Raw genomic sequence first — 22039 nt, forward strand, 5'->3', positions numbered from 1 at the left:
ATTGGGTATCATATCTTTACGATTAAATTGTGTGTGTAAAAATTCAAATAACGATTATATAATTTTTACCTTTAATCTCGAATCGAGATTCTGGACACCAACAGATTTCTGCTCTTGTTGTATCTCCCTGGAACCGATGGACGAACAGTTCTTCTATCAGGTCCACGAATAGAGATTTAATCCCTCTGATAGATTGCACTAGAAAATCTATCAGAAGTTTTCTACGAAGAGATTAACGAATTTGATCCGTTAAACCAGACTGTAATTCAAAATCACAGGCTGGATTTTCTCGAGCAGAGGGGAGAGGGGTCGGCCACTTTAAGAAAAATAGCTTAGGGTTTTCGAAAATTTTGTGCCTTGTTATGTGTAATTTCTGTACTGCAATAACTTATTTATAATGTAGGCCACTAACAGCTTAGGGCCCATTAGTCATAAGTTCAGGCCCGACAAGCAAAGCCCGCATGTTCAGAAATTAATATAAAATTCATCGTGACTCCGATTGATAAACCGATTTTACCAATGTGCACAGAAACAATTTTTGCACCTTTTAAAGTCAAGATAAATTTTTCTGAATCCGAATTCAGTGATTTCCAAAAATGCCCATCACTATGTCATTTTAGGAAATCTCACTCCTCTACTCTTAAATAAGAAGTCCAACTTCTTCGTTCATTAAATTTAACTCTTTAAATTTAACTATCTCAACGGGGATTAAAAATCCATTACACTGTGTAACCCTCAATGGTTCAGGGATACAGCTAGCCGTGGGCTCACAACTCCTTGTGACTCGGAACAACAATTTCCGACTTGCCCATCGAATCATGGTATGAGCGCCTAGAAACATCGCCCCATGATTCCCTAGGTATCACTGATAGTGCCTACAAGAACCAGTAGATTTTGGTTAGCGTACAGTACGGTCCCTTCATCCATATATCCCGATCGAATCAACAACCATTGGTATATCGAGAGTCGCTCGAGATTCGATAACTATGCAATGCATCTTGAAGATCAAATAGTGACATCGCATGTGCTACTAAGAAACCATTTCTTAAATCACATCATGTACTCTGGCCAGAGATTCGTCACACTAATATCTCCTCAGATCGCATAGGATATCCACACTCGCAAGTATGTGGTGAATCCTTGACAACAAAGCATCGACTCCTACATGTGTTGTAACTGTACCCAATCCCGACACCTGATGACCCCAATAGAGTTGGTAAACGAGTCAAAGCACAGTACTAGCATATAGAGTCTCAATGATGTCTCAAGTAGTAAGGACTAATGGTGTACAACCAAAACCGCGGACTATATCCACTCGATAAGTGATAACCACTTGGAAAGTCCGGATAGGGTAGTTCGATCATTCATCATATGAATATCCATTTGCATGTTTCGAACATCTCTATGTTCCCTACCAATGAAACGTGGTACTCTGCATCGCAAATGCTAGTCTCACACTCGAGCGATCCTTATCCTTATTATCGGACGGCTCAATCGACTAGGAACAGTTTAGAATATACAGTGACTATAAGATGTGTTTCATGATAGACATCCCCATGTTCTACCACATCTTACATACACTATAGTATATTCAAGGTCTTTATCAAAACAACAATAGTATATCATAATATAACAATATGAAGAAAGATAAAGTCATTGCCATTAATAAAAGTGTAAATTATATTAAACAAAAGATTGTTTATACAAAGAGTCATCAAAGCCCTTAGCCACAAGTTGGCTCACTGGGCACCCACTCTTTCATACGATGCATAAACAACACAAGAAAATGTAACAACGAAACAAAATGCATGTAATGCAACCCCCCACACTTAAACAACACATTGTCCTCAATGCAAAAATAAAAGAAAAACACAACCAAACAACGAAACAGAATGAAATGCAAGAATGCAAAACGGGACTCCCCTGGTTCACAGGTCTGCGACATCTTCCTCTTCAGCCTCCGGAGGAAGGAAAGGGGCGGCGTATTGGAATAGGAAAGGTGGTGGATACGGCAGAGCGGCTGGCATAGAATTTGGATCAAGACCATGGTGGATTGTCAGATTGCGCAACATAGAATCCAAAGCCTGCGAATTCTGCGCCGCCACTGTATTGTATGCATTTTGATGTTGGGCGAAAGCCGTGAGTTCGCGGATGGCATCAGATTGAGATCGCCGAAGAGGATGAGGTGGCCTTGGCTGGGCTTGCGCTGGTGGTTGAAAGTGACCATCCTGCATAAAATGCTTGACACGGTGCGCCCTCTTTGCCTCGATGAAAGCGGAGTCGAGTGGTCGCTGAGGTGACAACCACTCTTCATCATTCCGAACTAAAATGCCGGCGTGTAAGCATAAACAGGAGATGATAATGGGGAAATAGAGACCCACGGTGACATTATGGATGGACTTTTGGATCTCGCTATGAAGAACCCGCCCCACATTAATGGGTGCTCCTATTTCCAGCGCATAAAGAATGGTGGCGCGCTCTAGACTGACGTCACTTGAATGCAAGATCGGCATCAGACGCCGAATCACAAAAGCATGCCATGTTGCAGGAATCACACGCAAGAACCGCTCCTTGAAGGTCAAAATAGAAGCTGGATTGAGCCATGTAGCACCGGGGTACGCTAGTTGTTCAAGTAGTTCATCCAAATGCGGGCCGTTTTGCAAGCTTTGGTAGAGCAAGTCGTCCACCTCCGGTATTTCCAATAACGCATTCAGCTCATGGGGCATGAAAGAGATCAGTTTCCCCCGAACAAATGCCTTGCTATCTGTTCGCTCAGCTGCATTTGCATAGAATTCGCGGACAAGCGGCACTACAGCTGGCGGAGGATCCTCGCAGAATTTCGTCCACCCACGCTCATGAATAGTATGGACAATATCTGGATAGGCCAAGTTTTCTTCAAAACCACGTTCAGGGATGGGTGAACGACTGATCTTGTCTTCGAAGTACCGATGACGAGTGGCGTCATTGACAAAGTGGCCGACGAACTTGGCATGGGAACGATCAGCAGCCCGAGAAGAGGATTCGCCTTGGTGTCGGGTGCGTTTGGGCCCCATTGATAGTAGGAAGAAGATAGCAAAAGGGAAGAGGAAATTTTTCGAACACCTGGCGTGCAAAGAATATTCCGGCAACCCCTTGAAGAACACAAGATCAACAATGAAGAACTACGTCTAGGAGATGCCTAAGGAGAAAAGCTCGACGAAAATAACCCACGACGACAAAAATCGAGGATGGTGACCGGTGGTAGGCGTGACATGAGAGAGGCCGGAGAAGATGATCGGAGAAGATGGCGTCCGAAGAGTTGTGGTGGAACTTCCGAGAGATTTACCTGCGAATTAAAAGATGGAAATATGAAATTAGGGAGGAAAATTAGCTAAAAACGAAAGGTGGGGTGTTAGGGAGACACAAGAGAGAAAAGAGATAATAAGAAGGAAAGAAAGAAAGAAGGGGGAAGGGAGTCGGCATTTTTATTAAGGTAAAAGTGCTCTCGCTCGATCCGCAAGATGTTGCGGATCAAGCGAGACAAATTATGTAACTTACTGTCCCGACGAAAAAAATGCTCTCGCTCGATCTGAAAGATATTTCGGATCGAGCGAGACAAATTGTTAACCTTATTGTCCCGAGCAAAGAAGCTCTCGCTCGATCTGCAAGATATTGCGGATCGAGCGAGACAACAAAAATTAATTTTTTTGGATTTTTCAAAATTTTTGAAAAACAAGAAACAACATAAACATAAAATTAAGACTAAAGAAAGTAAAAGAAATAAAAACGAGCAGAAGTAAAAAGGAAAGAAACACTGGGTTGCCTCCCAATCAGCGCTAAATTTGCAGTCAGTCTATAGCTCGACTGCATGCCGTGATTTATTTGACATTTGGCGGAGCATCGGGAGTGATATCGTGCTTTTCCACAACGACGTTCACTTGGACTCCTTCATAATAGTTTTTAAGCCGGTGGCCATTCACCTTGAAAGTTTTGGATATGTCCAAACTTTGAATTTCGACTGCACCATGAGGAAAGACGTTAGTGACAACAAAAGGTCCATTCCAACGCGAACGTAACTTACCTGGAAACAACCGAAGTCGTGAATGATATAGCAGAACTTTTTGACCGACTTAGAAGTTTCGTCGAGAGATCATCTTGTCATGGAATGCCTTTGTTTTGTCTTTGTAAATTTTAGAGCTGGCATAAGCATCATTGCGGATCTCTTCCAATTCTTGCAACTGCAGCTTTTGATGTTCGCCGCTCTCATCCATCTGCATATTGAAATTCTTTATAGCCCAATAGGATCTATGCTCCAATTCGACTGGCAGATGACAGGCTTTCCCAAAAATTAATCGATATGGTGACATTCCAATCGGCGTTTTGAACGTAGTTCAATAAGCCCACAAGGCATCATCCAATCGCAAGCTCCAATCCTTTCTCGTAGGATTCACGATCTTCTCTAGGATAGATTTGATTTCTCCGTTGGATACCTCAGCTTGACCGTTGGATTGTGGATGATATGCCGTGGAAATCCTATGCGTCACATGATATTTCTTCAGTAGACTCGCCACGGTTCGGTTGTAGAAGTGTATGCCTCTATCACTGATGAGGGCTCTAGGAATTCCAAACCTAGAGAAAATGTGATGCTTGATAAACTCTGCAACAACTTGAGAATCATCAGTATGGGTGGCCTTTGCTTCCACCCACTTCGAGACTTAATCCACAGCAAGTAATATATAAATATAACCATGTGAATTCGGAAAGGGTCCCATTAAGTCGATGCCCCAAACATCAAAGATCTCACAAACTAGAATGGGTTGTTGAGGCATCTCCTTTCGTTGTGAGATGTTTCCTGTCTTTTGGCATTGTGCGCATGACTTACAGAATAGGTAGGCGTCTTGAAATAAGGATGGCTAGAAGAATCCGTTGTCCAACACCTTCCTCGATGTCCTTCTTGGTCCAAAGTGGCCACCACATGCATAGGAATGACAAAACGTGAGAATAGGGATTACCTCGCTCGCGGGAACGCATCGTCGTATAACTTGATCAGCGCAGTGCTTCCACAAGTATGGATCATCCCACACATAATACTTCGCATCACTTCTCACTTTGTCTTTTTGTGCCTTAGAAAATTCAGAGGGGAAACCATTAGTAACTAAATAATTCACAATATTTGCGTACCATGGTAATTCGGTGGTCGTCGAGAACAGCTGTTCATCAGGAAAGTCGTCACACAAATTCAGCTCCTCATCAATATGAACTAGACGACTCAAGTGATCAGCAACTTGATTCTCGGCCCCTCTTTTGTCTTTGATTTCTATATCGAATTCATTCAGCAGAAGTATCCATCGGATCAGCCTTGGTTTTGCCTCTTTCTTCGCCATCAGAAAACGAAGAGCTGCATGGTCAGAATAAACAATAACCTTAGCACCAAGTAAATATGAACGAAACTTATCTAAAGAAAAAACTACTGCTAAAAGCTCCTTTTCAGTAGTGGAGTAGTTTCGTTGGGCATCGTTCAGAATGCGCGAAGCGTAGTAGATAGCATGCGATGCTTTCCCAACTTTTTGGCCTAAGACAGCGCCGACGGCATAGTCACTGGTTTCACACATAATCTCAAAGGGCTTGCTCCAATCCGGTGGTCGCATTATTGGTGCAGATGTCAAGGAGTTCTTTAATTTGTCAAAGGATGATTTGCATGACTCATCAAACTCAAATGACACATCTTTTTGTAATAGCCTGCACATGGGGGATGCGATCTTGGCGAAATCTTGAATGTACCTCCTGTAAAAACCTGCATGGCCAAGAAAAGAACGCACTTCCCGCACATATGTGGGGTAAGGTAGAGATTGAATGATATCAATTTTAGCTCTATCTGCCTCTATCCCCTTTGATGACACAACATGACCCAAAACCACACCTTGCCCAACCATAAAGTGACATTTTTCAGAATTCAAAACGAGGTTGGTTTCGACACGCCTCTTAAGGACAAGTGCAAGGTTAGATAGACAGTTTTCAAAGGAATCACCATAGACAGTGAAGTCATCCATAAAAACTTCTAAGATATTCTCAATAAAGTCTGAAAAAATACTAACCATATACCGTTGGAAAGTGGCCGGTGCGTTGCAAAGTCCAAAGGGAATCCGTCGATAAGAAAAAGTGCCAAATGGGCATGTGAATGTCGTTTTTTCCAGATCCTCTGGCGCGATAGCAATCTGAAAATAACCAGAATATCCATCAAGAAAACAATAGTAAGGATGACATGCTAACCTTTCAATCATTTGATCAATAAAGGGTAAAGGAAAGTGGTCCTTTTGGGTTTCGGCATTCAGCTTCCTATAGTCAATACAAACCCTCCACCCATTTTGAATACGGGTGGGAACTATCTCGTCATCCTTATTCTTCACAACGGTGATTCCGGTTTTCTTGGATACCACTCGGACCGGACTGACCCACTGACTGTCAGAAATTGGGTAGATAACCCCAATTTCTAGTAGCTTCAGAATCTCAGCCTTTACCACCTCCATCATCGGTGGATTCAGTTTGCGTTGAAACTGACGTGAGGGGTTTGCTCCTTCCTCCATCAAAATTCGGTGCATGCATGTCGACGGGCTAATTCCTTTAATGTCTGCTATGGTCCACCCAATAGCAGTCTTGTGCTCTTGTAACACCTTGACTAATCGCTCCTCTTGATCAAATTCCAAGCTGCTGGAGATGATAACCGGTAATGTTTCTCCTTTACCAAGGAAAACATACTTTATATGGTTTGGAAGTGTCTTCAATTCAACCTCTGGTGCCTGCAAAACAGATGGAAGACACCTGGTATTAGAAACTGGCAAAGCTAAGTAAGAGACATTACCTGACTGAGGTAGCTCAGGAGAACTATTCAAAAGTTTCTCAATCTCTTCTAATTCTTGATTGCATCGAATTCCATCTTCCGTATGCATAATGGGTGCTGTAATAGCCACCTCTAGATTATCTTTCCCTGCATGCTCACAATACTCTTGTGCCAAGAAATCCACAATATCAACAGAAAACACGCAATCATCACTATCAGGGAATTTTATGGCATCATAAATATTAAATTTTACAACCTCGCCATCGAATTCCATAGTAAGTGTGCCACTGTGAACATCAATTTTCGTCATGGAAGTTTTCAAAAACGATCTGCCTAACAAAATAGGACTATTATGATCACCGTTTTCCATGTCTAGCACATAAAAATCTGCAGGAAACACTAATTCATTTACTTGCACCAACACATCTTCTACTACTCCCCTAGGGTATGCATTAGACCTGTCCGCTAACTGTATGACAATTTCAGTTTTGTTCAATGGGCCAAGTTTTAAGGATGCATATATATAATAAGGCATAACATTAATTGATGCTCCTAGATCTAGCATGGTCTTCTCAAGTCTAACATTCCCTATAGTGCATGGGATAGAAAACATACCTGGAACCTTACATTTTGCGGGTAGTTTCCTTTGGATCACTGCAAATACATTCTCACCAAGTTCCACTTTTTTACAGCCCTTCAATGTCTGCTTCCTCTTTGCTGTGCACAACTCCTTCAAAAACTTTGTGTATCGAGGTACCTGCTTAATTGCATCTAGCAATGGAATATTGACCTCACATCTACGAAAAGTTTCATAGAGCTCCTTAATCCCCTCACCTTTTCTAGAGTCCTTAAGTGCTAAGGGAAAAGGGGCAATAGGCTTATATTCAGATAAAGGAGGAAACTTACCTCTTGGCGAATCATCCTTGGATGATTTTTCATCACTTACCTTTTGCTCTTCTTCTTCTTTCAGCTTCTCTTTGGGCTCAACCTCAACTTCTTTATCCTTCATTTTCAACTCCTTCCCATTCCTTAAAGTTATCGCACTTGCGTTCTCTCTTGGGTTCAGCACAGTTTGAGATGGCAAACTGCTGGAATTTTGTGATTCCAGCTTGTTGATTGCTGTAGCTAGCTGTCCCATTTGAGTGGTTAAGTTTTGTATACTTGCCCGGGTGTCCTGTTGAAAAGATGCAGTGTTAGTGGCAAGTTCCTTAACTATATTTTCGAGAAACTCACCTGGAGTTGGTATCTGAGGTCTCTACTATTGCTGTTGAGGGTACGGCGGCCTATAAGTTTGATTATGTCGTGGTTCTTGAGGCCCCGATTGACTTGCTTGAGGATTCCCATATCTTAGATTTGGATGATCCTTCCAACCAGGATTGAATGTGTTGGAATAAGGATCATACTTTCGTTGTGGTGGTCCAGGAAATCCGCCAGTAGCGTTTACCTGTTCAACTGAGTCCTCTTGAAGTGTAGGACACATATCAGTGGCGTGTCCTATTGCAGCGCAGATGCCACATGCCTTCGCAGTCTGTCCATTCCCTACAGCCATCTAACGCACAAGAGTCGTCAATTCAATTAATTGCTACTCAAGGGAAGATACATTTACCTCGTTGTTCTTCCGTGGTGGATGATCATTCCTTATGGTGCCAAATTGTTGAGAATTGGCAGCCATATTTTCAATCAAATTCCGTGCTTGTACCGGCGTTTTGTCCATGAAAACACCTCCACTCGCGGCATCCAACATGCTCCTGTCATGAGGCAACAAACCTTCATAGCATAATTGAATCAACTGGTTTTTACTTATCTGGTGTTGCGGACAACTAGCGCAAAGCTTCTTGAACCGCTCCCAATATTCGTGCAGTGATTCCCCTGAATATTGCTTGACGCCATAAATTTCTTTCTGGATGTTCGCAGCTCGAGAGGCTGGAAAAAAATTATCCAGAAAGATCCTTTTCATCTCCGTCCACGTGGTGATAGAGCCAGAGGGCAAGTAGTATAGCCAATCCTTAGCAGCACTCTTCAAAGAGAAAGAAAAGGCCCTCAGTTGAATCTGCTCCTCCGTCACTCCATGGGGTTTCATACTAGTGCAAACCACGTGGAATTCCATCAAGTGTTTGTTCGGGTCTTCACCTGCAAGACCATGAAAAGCAGGTAGTAAGTGAATTAAACCAGATTTAAGTTCAAAAGTAGCATTATTTTCTAATGTAGGAAAATTAATGCATAGAGGTTGTTGATTGGGATCAGGAGTGCCCAATTGTCTGAGACTCAGGTTAGCATTAGCAGCCATCTCTTCTTCTGGAAAAGCAGCTCTAGCCGCGACTTCTTGTTGTTGCGTACGGAGTTCTCGCCTTCGCCTATGCAAAGTTCTTTCGATCTCTGGATCGTAGAAAAAATCCTCTTCAACAAGATCACCTGAAAGCATGAACTAAAAAGAACTAGAAACAAAGAAAAGAAAAGACAGTAAGATTAATCAAAATAAAATAAAAAGAAAATGAACACAAAAAAAAATTGACACCATTCCCCGGCAACGGCGCCAAAATTTGGTAGCGCTTATCGCATACGCCCAAATTACCCGACTCAATCAGATAAACAAATAATGCAGTAGCGTGAGTAGGGATCGTTCCCACGAGAAAAAGTAAATTTAAAAGTGTTCTTTAAAATAAAAGGGGGTTTTGGAGTTTGGATTAACTACTAAAAACTTTAAACAATCAAAATTCACTAGCATGCAAAATTTAAATAAAAGACTGGAGAAATTCAATAAGAGACGAGACTAAGTATCGGTCGACTACACCCTTAATATTCATTTATTCAATCATCGATTCTCTAAAATAATTAATCTTATTAAATATTCATCATTGAAAATTTAATTCCTGTTTCACCGTAATATTAGTTAATTAGAAAACAGCATTCTTAATTAACTCTTACCAATGGACCAACCCGATAACAACAATCTAGATTTAAATCCACGGTAGCATTCAAACTAGTAAAACTGACGAAACTAGACAACACAACACCAGCGGTTATATTTAGCCTATCTAATAATTGACCCTACGAGATAATAAATTCAACAGCAGAAATTATCACACGTAGTTGCTTCGCAAATTAGTTTATTCAAAAAATTACGGATTTGAATTCTAATTTAGCTATCGCTTGCAATACAAAATCCTAAGATGACCAATCCTAAAATCTCACATACAAACATAAAATAAAATAGATCAAAAATTGATACTTAATAAAGATTAAAACACTACAAATCAAATCTCATAAATGAAATATACCAAGGGTTCGTCTCCCTCAACCAAGTAAAAGAGTTTAGTTACAACGATTCATAGCAAAATTCATAAAATTCAAAGAAAAAGAAGAAAACTAGAATTAAGAATTCAAGAAGAAAAACCTAGCATCCAATGTGTCTCCACAAGTCTGATAAAAAATCCTACTAAAATGGAATAATTGTCTAATTAAGGCTAGGAACTAAATTAACAAAGTTTTCAAAAATGAATTTTTTTCCCGAAACAAAACGCCGCTCGATCCGCAACATTCTGCGGATCGAGCGAGAGAAATTTCAACTGCTATTGCCTCACGTAAAAAAAAGGGCTCGCTCGATCGGTAAACATCTGCGGATCGAGCGAGAGAGAAGTTCCATCCTACTGTCCTCAAAATATAAGAGCTCGCTCGATCTGCATACTCTTGCGGATCGAGCGAGAGAGCATTTCCAGAAATTGACTTGAATTTCCCTTGCTTCAAATCTCCGTTCCTCCGAGGTTCCATCTTAGTCCGCAAAATAAGCGACCTAACCACAAAAACAAGAATCCCATCATGCAAACACAGAAAATACAATACGAACAAAATGCTAAAATAAAACATGCAACTAATGCAAAACAACAACAAAAATGATACTAACAAATGCAACAAAAACACAACTATCATCTATGCCAAAGTAAGTGGTTAGAAGAACTGCTCGTGTTATCGGATGATGACACTATTTTGACAATGTTGTTAGTCATAGTGTTGCACGAACGGGTGAGGTGATTTTGGTACAGTCTAGTAGACAATATCACCATTGATTACTTGGGGTATAAATTAGATATCAAAGAAATCTCGATTTAAGTATGGTATCAATTATCTTGATCAACCGCCGATGAGTTTGGTAACGGCAAGGATGTACGGTATTGCTTGATGGTGCGACGAGATTGTCAAAATCTTTAGCAAGATTCATTGGGATTCCAAGATTTTGCTTAGTATGATTTGATGGAAATATCTGTGTAAGTTATGGGGATACAAGGATAAAACAAGTCTTGTGTATCTGCTCAAGTATAGGGTGATTAGACTGTCACTTGAATTCATACATGAGATTAGAAATTTGATGATTGAGTTTTTGTTGGATCGACCAACGATGATTATAAAACGGACCGTGGGAGGTGCTAGAGTTTCAAATCAGTTAAGAGGCATTAGTGCAATGCTAGAGAAACTCTATTTAACTACTCGATAATAAAGTAAGGTAGATTCCACGATAGAAAGAGAGATTTTGTATCTATGGCCAAACATGGGATTTTTGGGATAAATCATATGTTATTTTGGACTACACATTTTCAGAGTATTAGAGAGATTCAGTCAGTAGATGCTTGAGTGGGGAAGGATTCCAACACCAGTTTCGATACTATGGCAGAGGTGTGTAGGGATGGAATTAGATTAAGTCCTAAGTTCAATTATCTAGTACTGTTGTAATCTAGCATGAATGGATCACTTTTGTTTACGATGGGACATTTTGGGTTGATAGAAGCTAGACTTTCTTGTGGTTTAGATAATGGTTTTATCAGCGGTTTCAGGAATCTTGATTGAGAATGCATTCTCAGGGTTGACCAAGACTTGATTTCGAGGACGAAATCTCTTAAGGTGGGGAGAATGTAGTAACTCGATTTCCATTGTAGCAATTATAAAGACTAAGAATGTTTAAGATGGTTAAAACATGATTAAGGAGTTCTCAAATAAGTCAGAGGAGTGGAAAATCGAATTCATTACGTTCAAAAATGATCCGGAGAAGTTCCTAGAGTTTAGGGTGTTCGGACGATCCGAACTGGACAAGCCAAGAGATCGAACCATCCTAACACTTTTGAAGCTAGGATGGGAGTTCGGATGCTCCGGAGAGATCGGACGATCCGATCTCATTCCGATAACAGATAAGGATTTGATGTGACAACATTACGAGATTGGACAATCCGAAGTTGAGGATTGGATGATCCGAACATTGTTGGCTTACTCCTATTGGATAAGAGGACACGTGTACTTAGGGGGTTTCTCGGGAAGATCAGACGATCCGATCTCGGAGATCGGACCCTCGGATCGATGATTATATAAATCGGTGCCGAGACCCTCCCTCATTGCACATTTCCAATTCCTCTCCTCTCCTTTCTAGTTATCTTTTAGGGGCTTTTAGGCATTCTTTTCGAGGGCCAAGAGACGACGGACGCAGATATTATACTAGACTCAGATTAGCTTAAGTGAGTATCTATTAGTCTAGTTAAGGCATTTAGAGAGCTATAAGTGATATAGTGATTATATACTTATAGGCATGGACTTGAGTACCCGGGCGGCTAGGTTGCTTGAGTTGCATGATTTGAGGTACGGACGTACTATCCGAGATATCCTTGTTGAGCATGTATGTTCTATGTTTGCATGTTTTATGTGGCATTGATTATATGTGCATTTATTATGCCACGGGATATTATGTTGCATGCATTGGCACGATGAACCTGTTTCCATTGATATTACCTATAGAGGGGTCGCTCAGCCCTATTATATTTTGTGCATGGATGTCATGGTTTTGGATCCAGATATATCCACGGTTTATGGTATGGGAGCCACCTTCTGATGCGACGGCCCAGCGTTTTACATACCACGGTTCCTTTGACTGAGCAGTGTTCTATCTATGATAGGTTCCCAGTACCCATTCATATGCATTTGTATTTGCATTCATAGTATGTGTATACTCATACCTTCGTGTTGAGCATTATTCGCTACACCCCATTCGATGGGGCAGTTGCAGGTTTCCCAGGTTCGGTAATCAGTGTGTAGTTGGCAACAAGAAAGTTGGGAACTTAGTTGGTTAAACGACCCGATACTACTACTGGATTTTTTTTTTTAAAATTCCAATCCCATGAACATCTAATTAATCACTTAATTAATAATTAAAATACTCGGACCCAAAATAAATTAACCCAGACCTGTATCCACATGACTTGACCCTAAAACACATCGACCCGACCCAGGATGACCCTGCCCGAGCCCCTTCCTGCTGCCCTAGCCCCTGCCCGAAACCCTAGCCCAATATCCTCCATTGCGCGCCAATACAAGAAAAACGCAAAACGACAACGGATTTTATCCGTTGTCGTAGGGGGTTTAAAACTATTGTAACTGATGGTGTTGTCAAAACTGCGCCCCTACGACAACGGATAAAATCCGTTGTTGTTGCCCTCAAAGACAACAGATTTGTGTCTACGACAACCGATAAAATCCGTTGTCGTTGCCCTCAAAGACAACAGATTTTGCAAAGACAACAGATAAAATCCATTGTCGTAGACACAAAATCTGTTGTCTTTGAGAGAAACGAAAACAGATTTTATCCGTTGTTGTAGGGGTGCAGTTTTGACAACACCATCATTTACAACAATTTTATACCCCCTACGACAACGGATAAATTCCATTGTCTTTTTCTATATAAAAAACAAAAAAAAATTATAAATAAACCAAAATTTAAAATTTCATACATAAAATTTAATATACAATTTTTTAGTATTACAAATCACTCAAAATTAAAATTCTAAGTCAATGAACACTACAGAAAAATGCAAAAAAAGTTCAGAAACTAAGGACTAGAGGCGTGAACAAAGCGAACATGATCTTCTGCTTCCCATCCACGTTCGTGTTCTGCAAACGCAGAATATGATGGAACTCCTCGTTCAACACCAGCGAATGCAATTCAATTGATGTTGAATATTTTGCTGTTTAATGGGAGTTTCCCTTCAATATCAAGGTCCAGATAGTCACGGATGACTTTTAATCGTGCATCCAAACCCTTCAAAGCAGAAGGTTTTCCAGTGACCTGCACAAGACAATGATTTCTAAGACTCTTACCTCCTTCAGTTATCCGACAGAATGTCATCAATTAAAATTTATCCAATAAATAAAAAGGAACAAGATTGTAATAGAATATATTTTAAAATTTTAAAAACTTGGGTGCACTAATGAGGGAAGGGTGCTAACACAACCTCTGTAGCAAGGGTGCTGATAGTTGTGTCCTTCACATCCCTTAACAAATGCTTAACTCCTATCATAAGCAGGATGAGTGGGATTAGAAAATAGTTTACATGGAGACAAAATCCTAACTTTACTTGGTTCAAAGCTCTTTCGGCTGGACATCGATAATGACTAACACAGGAGTTGGCATGTAGCTGCGTAACAAGAAGAAAAACCAAATATTACAAAATATAAATGACAATCATTGTATTACAAAAGAAAATACCATGATATACAGTGACTCATAAAACAAAAAGGTGCATTGAAAAACACAGGTGTGGTAAAAGAAAACAATTGGTTCTGATAAGTTAGGGAAAGATGATGCACATGCAAAAAGTTTGAATTAGCTACTGTTCAAGATCAGATCATAGGTGAAAGGGTAGAATAAAGTCAAAAGCATCTGAATAATATATTGTTTTAAGGAAATCGAAATAAAACTTAGAAAAAGTAAGGAAAAGTGGGAGTATATTGTTATCCAAACACAGTGCAACAAGTCAGTCGTGACATCAATCAGAAACACAACGGAAATTCCAGAGCTACCCAGAGTAATCTATTTCTTATATTGGACTGTTAGCTCCAAAATATGAATCAATTTATAAAAATATGTTGAGGTTAATCACATGAGCAAACAATGAGAAAGCATCTTTGGCAAGATTATAACATTTTGGGAGAAAACCACCACTGTAGAAGAAATACCATAGTACAGAAGGTCCAAGTGCATTATTTCCAAGACCAAAGAAGCCTTCTTCCATGAAAACAAAATTATATAAAAATTAAAATATGGATTAGTTCAAAATTGACCTTGAAATAATAAGAAAAAGGAAATATGAGAGAAGCTAGTTGTGAGTCTCAAAAAAGGTCAATTTTGGGAATCACCCGGCACAGTTTAATGGACATATCAACATCTTCATGTCCCAAGTCCATTGGAGCTGAGTACAAGAAAATAATATTTTTATCTTAACAGTTTGATGCATATGGTCAAATGAAAAATAAGAGAAAACAATTGTGTTTGAGCATTACCCGCCATCCAAATCTTCCTTAAATATGCCATCAAATGCACAACACATTTCCAAAATTTTGTACAATTGTGCCTATAGATAGACATAAAACTCTTAAAACTGAAAACAGTTCTAGAACCTCATCATGATCACTTTCAGCTATTTATTAAGAAAAACATTACCCTAATCAAGCTAAAAAAATAGAGTTCAGCCTGGGGTTAACTTACCTGAGACAAAAGCTTTGCCAGATATTCTGATCTCATTTTGTGAGCAAGATGCCCATATTTTGGGCTTGATTCAAAATATTCCCTTTGTTTTTGGCGAGCATAATTCATGTCAACATTCTTATTGATATCAGCTTGTGAACGGTTCACTATTCCAAACCATGGATTTTGGAGCCTGTTCGCTCTACCCTCGAGTTCCTAACAAAGTCAAAATTAAATTTTAAAGTTAAATAAAGGAAACATTGCAGAGCATGAAAAATTAGAAAGCAAATGTATTATGGTTCAATAAGATTGATATTCAGTAAGAGTTAGCTGCACATCATGTAAAAACAGTAAGCGTGCTAACTTCAAAGGACTCATTAACAAGAAACCAAAGATACTAAAAAATAAAAAACCTATCCTTAACAAGAATTCTGCATGTCATGCATCCATCGTTGTCATATGAATCATAACTCACCATTCACAGAGGAATAAAAAAATGGATCTCCATGAAGTCATCAATGCCTTTGCTATCACAGGATATCTACTTCATCGAGCCATAAAATCACCCTTAGTTAGATGAGCCATTTATAATAAGAAAAATTTATTAAACTTCAATTGAACAAGTACAAATTTTCATCTTTTTTTGGTGCTGGTACCATCATGGTTACAGTTGTCATACTTCAACTTAATCTACACCCTATCATTTATATTAGCTCGCTAGTGCCACCATATGAAACTTTTTAAAAAACACATCACGTACATGTAACAAGCATGGGTGTATATATGTATGTATTAACAGCTTATTCCTACTCATGATGCAAAAGTGTTTTTTGCATCTTGTTCTTCATATCCAAGGGACCCTGGCATTTGTTTACTACATGTCAGAGTCCTGTAAACAAAATGATCTAAAAACAAAAAGTGGCGAACGTCATGAATCATCTATTGAGCAGGAAGACCTTTTAAGAAGACGTAACAAGCGATCTTTCGATCGATGTCAGGGTTCCGATAGATAAAATAGTGTTACAAAAGTGTAATACCAAACTAGAAATTGATCGCAAAATTATTGTGAAAACAAATATACTTCAATCTCCAAATGTAGGAATCAAAAAAACAAAAGATGAAATTTACCAGAGCATCCACGATACTCCTCTTTTCTCCTTATAGTACACGACGAAGTACATCTACATTGTATTCTGGGTCTCTACCTCACAAACTTTCCAGAGTGGATCGAGGTATACCAAAGTCCACAAAAAAACATCTAGGTTAGTGGCATCCTGCTAAATATTCAGTCTCTAGAAAATGAACAATGTATTCTCACATGGATCGCATAAGAACTTTTCAATTTTATCCGGGGTGACGTCAAGGACTAATCCAGGCCCTGTTTAGTTTATACACAAAATATCAATGAAAAATTGCAAATATAAAGAGGATAAACTTTTAAAATAAGGGATATAATCGTGTCTAAATGGATATCATGCCTCATATGACAGGGTATCAGAAGATAATAACAAGAATAACACTAAAATGCATGAGCGAGTGGTATAGTGAAGTATTTTAAGATATCTATGACACGCAGCCGTTTAACAGCGTCGATCAGTACAGGTCACTCAACTCTATTGAGTTCACAATATCAATCAAATTTCTATAAATCGACCAAATTATAGTTCACGATAAAAATGAAACATCATAATTAAGGACAATATCTGATGAATAGAACTTTACGTTGTGGTTGAATTCGTCACATACCTTTTGAGCTTTGATTTTTCTGAGGTCGTGCATGCCGATGATCTATAGTAAACACAATAAAATCAAGCCAATCGATCAAAACTGTAAAAAAAATGAAACGATAAATGATTTTCAAAAAAAAACAAAAGATATTGGGGGAAATCAACTAAAAACATGAGCAGTGTAAGGTGAATCTGACAAACGTGTAACCTGTTGAAGTTGATTTACTGTGAGATGGAGAGTGATAGCCCAGTTTCCCTCAACATGGATTATAACTTAGTGGGCCAACAAGTGAAAGATTGGGCCTTGAAAGGTCTTGTGGAAAATGAAAAGGAAGTCCAGCCCACACAAAATAACGAAGAAACAAAAATAGAAGAAATCAGAAGCGAACCAGAAGAAGAATCCAGAAGGAGGAGGAAACCTAATTGGATGCGCGATTACGTCATGTGAGGGAGAGTCACGTTTTTTTTTTTCAATAAACAGTTATGTTCTTGTTGAGTTTGTTGTAAGGATGAGTATAAAGGATGAAAAGAGGAGTGTTTGTAAATCATCAAAACTTTTACAACAATACAAAGAAATTCCTAGGAGTTTTGCACAGACTCGAAGTGTGCTCTATCTTATCATTTTGGTGCTCTCGTTGCTCACGATGCAGAATGAAGATATCGCCAACGCCATGAGGCAACTGGAAAATAAATTCAAATCCCATTCAGAATATTAACTGTCGGCTTATAGCAAGCTCTTGGAGAATTACATGGGTTCTATGGACCAGCGATTTGGTCAATTGCACCAGAGAGTCCACGATATCTCTCAAGGGGCTACGGAGAACTCTCTCTGTTTTGAAGGAGAAAAAAGCAAGAAAGGGGGGAATGTCGGAGATGACCCTGTTGGCCAGTTGCGAGGTTTCAAGCTTAACCTTCCCCGATTCAATGGTGAAGGGGTACATGACTGGATATACAAGGTGGAGAAATACTTCACCTTACATTCCACCCCTCAGGAGATTCGACTCCAGGTGATTGCATTCCATTTGGAGGGGGAAGCATGCTCTTGGTACCAGTGGATGGACCGGCATGATTCTTTGGTTACATGGGATCACTTTGTAACAGAGATAAAGGCACGATTTGGTGCGTCGGTGTATGATGACCCTTTGGGGAAAATTGCGAAGATGATGCAGACTGGAAGTATAAACCAATATCGCACGGAGTTTGAATTTCTAATGAATTGGATTGAAGGAGTTTAGGAAACGCTGTTTTTGAATTTTTTCATTTGGGGTCTCAATCCCCAGATTCGAAGGGAGCTGCTCATTACTCCACCTAAGAGTCTTACTGAGGCTATGAACAAAGCTCAACTATTCGAAAACAGAAATGACGATCTGAAGGGAATCTTGCATGCTGGAGGACTAACTACTGGTGTGACAAAAACCGTGGTTCCACAAATTCCTCGCACTCCAGGGGAGAAAATGGGACTTGGGGTGGCTGAAGGGCGATACTATACACATCCTTCTCCAAAGCTGCCCATCAAATGACTGACCATCGCTGAAATGAAGGAACGAAGAGAGAAGGTGCTCTGCTTAAATTGCGATGAAAATTTTAGCGCCAACCATCTCTGCAAAAATAGAGTGATGGTCTTACTAGGGGACGACTCGAAAGACTGTCCGATTGGGTTGGATGTCCCTGGGAACACGCCACTGCCAGAAATAGAGGATGGGATTGCTGAGGTAAGTTTACATACACTTACTAGCTCCGCTAATCCACGAATCTTCCGCATTACTGCAAGGTATCAACAGATTCCGGTAGAAGTCTTAATTGACACTGGAAGCCACAATAACTTTGTGCAAGAAGGGCTGGTGGAGAGGCTGGGAATGGCTGTTACCGAGTCTCGCCGATTTCGGGTATACATGGGCAGCGGGCAGTATTTGTGGTGCGAAAAAGTGTGTCCGCAGGTGCCTTTATTTCTGTAGGGTCATGAGTTTCGTATTGATCTATATGTGCTACCAATCTGGGGGTAAGAAATTGTCCTGGGAATGCAATGGCTCTGCACATTAGGCCCTTGTTTACATGACCACGAGGCCCTGACAATGGAATTTGCATGGAAAGGAGAGAAGATATGCTTGACCGGAAATAAACACACTCCCACAGTTCTTGTCTCTTATAACTGACTCTGTGTGCTCTTGCAAAAGGAATCTATCTGCGCTCTCTACACTCTCGCTGAAATTCAAAACAGTTTCGAGGAGCCAAAGGAAGCACCCTGTCTGCAGTTAAGTGATGCAAATGCGCCAATTCCAGAAAAAGGGCATGCGCTCTTGAAGCAGTACCAAGGAATTTTTCAGGAGCCCATTGCTCTACCTCCTTACCGAACCATTGATCACCACATACACTTACTTCCAGGATCAACTCCAGTTAATTTACGCCCCTACCATTATCCTTACTTCCAAAAGGACGCTATTGAGAAAATAGTTGGAGAATTGATCGACCAAGGGTTCATCCGATCAAGCATTAGTCCCTAATCATCTCCAGTCTTGTTGGATAAAAAGAAAGATGGCTCGTGCCATTTTTGTGTCAATTATCAAGCTTTGAATGCGCTCACTATAAAAGATCGGTTCCCAATTCCTACTATCGATGAGCTACTGGATGAGTTGGGCCGAGCACGAGTTTTTTCCAAACTGGATTTGCGGGTTGGATATCATCAAATCCGGATGGATAAAAGGGACATACACAAAACTGCCTTTCGCACTCATGAGGGCCATTACGAATTTCTCGTAATGCCCTTCGGGTTGACCAATGCACCATAAACATTCCAAGAAACTATGAATCAGGTATTCCAGCCATATTTGAGAAGATTTGTTATTGTATTCTTCGATGATATCTTAGTCTACAGTGAGCATGAATATGAGCAATTGGAGCATCTTGCTTTGGTGTTGTTGGATCTTCTGTTCAAGCAGAAATTCTTTGCTAAATTATCCAAAAGTCAGTTTTTTCAAACAAAAGTGGAATATCTAGGGCACTTAGTTACAGCAGGGAGTGTGTTGGCAGATCCAAAGAAAATTGAGGTAATGAAGCATTGGCCGCAACCTATGAATCTGAAATAGTTGCGAGGATTTCTGGGCATCACGGGATACTACAGACGGTTTGTAGCTCACTACGCTACTTTGGCTGCCCCACTAACTGAGTTACTAAAAAAAGACTCTTTTTAGTGGACGTTGGAAGCCACCAAGGCCTTTGATCACATTAAGGACGTCATGACAAAGACTCCTGTTCTTGGCCTACCTAATTTTTCTCAACACTTTGTCGTAGAAACTGACGCTTCGAAGGTGGGAATTGGCGGAGTATTGATGCAAGGAGGACATCCTTTATCGTATTTCACTAAGAAGTTGGGTCCACGGATGCAGATGGCGTCTACCTATGTGCGAGAACTGTATGCTGTAACAGAGTCAGTAGCCAAATGGAGACAATACTTACTGGGGCATTCCTTTGTTATTCGCACAGATCATAAAAGTATGCGTGACTTGCTTAATCAGACTATCCAGACCCCAAAACAACAATACTACCTACGAAAGTTGATCGGATATCACTTCAAGATTGAATACAAACCGGGCAAGGAGAATTCTGCTGCTGATTCGTTGTCTCGAGTACATGAGATCGATGGAGCAGCTACCGAACCACATATATTGGCTGCCTTCTCCCACCCAGAATTTTTATTTATAAACACTCTTCAACAGGAGAATCAAGCTCTGCAGATCTAATAATCATCCACAACCATTTGCAGGCTAATCCTACTACACTGAGCGCATACTCCGTGAGGGATGGAGTTGTCTTATACAAAGGACGGTATGTCTTAGGGCTTGATTCAACGCTAAAAACTATGATGTTCCGTGAGTTTCATGAATCTCCAGTCGGAGGGCATGCATGTAACGCTCCGTTTTTATCTTAAATAAGTTTATTTGAGTTAATCGGAGATTACAGAGTTCACGAGCAGACTTGATTTTGATCAGTATCCTTTTTGCAAATTTTGGAAATTTCAGGGACTAAAATGCAAATTTGGGATTTTATATATTATCTACACTTGTATTGACTTTTCTCATCATCCTCCTTCCTCCTCCCAACCGAGATACTCCATTAGAGACGCCCCATATCTTGCTCAAGCTTCCAGATTTCAGTCCGAGCTCGATCCAGCCGTTGGAAATTATTTCTAAAGGCAGATTAGTGATCACTGCAGTGAGAGCTCCGTTATACCGTAATTTTTTCTCCGATCGGATATGTTTTGTTTTTCGGAGGTTGTTAGAATCGATTTAGTTTCTAGTATGTTGTTCTTGGCGGAGTTCTGATCGTTTATTATCTGTCGATTTTGAAATAGAGAGACGTTCGGAATTGTTATGATTTTTGGAAACAATTTTCAAAAATGTGGGTTTTGAGATTTGTTGGGATTTCCTTGTTGTTGTTGTATTAGCATTGAATTGAGTTGATATCGGTAATGAACTGCAGTCTGCATTTTCGGTTTGTTCAGTTTTTAGCCATCATGCCGTCGGTTTGAGTTTTGGGATTTCGAACCGTTTTTGAGTTGTTGAACTTGGCTTGTAAGTTGATCATGGTTATTTATCTTTGATTTGTATCTGAACAGATTCTTTTAGAGTTTGTCAAGCCCAGGGTTAACAGCATCTGTTCGTTTCAGAGATTTGGATGAAGAACGTTATAGAGAATTACCTTGAGCCTTGTTGTTGTTTAGATTGGTTAGACTTTGATACAATCTTTTGTTGTAGCTTCCCAGAAGTTGGAACTACTGCCTTGAAAGGTAAATGTTGGAGAACGGCGATCAGATCAATCAGAATTGATACCCGGTGCAGCGGAAGTTTAAAAATTTTATATGGAACGATTTCATAATGGGTATCAAAACTTTACGATTAAATTGTGTGTGTAAAAATTAAATAACAATTATAAATTTTTACCTCCAATCTCGAAGCGAGATTATGGACACCAACAGATTACTCTGCTCTTGTTGTATATCCC

The 22039-nt window shown here is 40.0% G+C and overlaps 2 long non-coding RNA genes across 2 annotated transcripts; both read right to left on the reverse strand.

Annotated features, from left to right (window-relative positions):
- Window positions 1-13817: 13817 nt before the first annotated feature.
- On the reverse strand, window positions 13818-15026 carry LOC140886884 (uncharacterized). Its single transcript, XR_012151724.1, has 3 exons — window positions 14912-15026; window positions 14083-14265; window positions 13818-13916 (listed from the first exon to the last, which is right to left on the reverse strand). It is a non-coding gene; the product is annotated as an uncharacterized lncRNA (long non-coding RNA).
- Window positions 15027-15341: 315 nt separating this feature from the next.
- LOC140886436 (uncharacterized) lies at window positions 15342-16585 on the reverse strand. The gene is made up of 3 exons (XR_012151556.1): window positions 16443-16585; window positions 15790-15855; window positions 15342-15530 (listed from the first exon to the last, which is right to left on the reverse strand). It is a non-coding gene; the product is annotated as an uncharacterized lncRNA (long non-coding RNA).
- Window positions 16586-22039: the final 5454 nt, after the last annotated feature.

This window comes from Henckelia pumila, chromosome 3 (genome assembly GCF_033568475.1).
Source record: "Henckelia pumila isolate YLH828 chromosome 3, ASM3356847v2, whole genome shotgun sequence".
Taxonomy (NCBI): Eukaryota; Viridiplantae; Streptophyta; class Magnoliopsida; order Lamiales; family Gesneriaceae; genus Henckelia; species Henckelia pumila.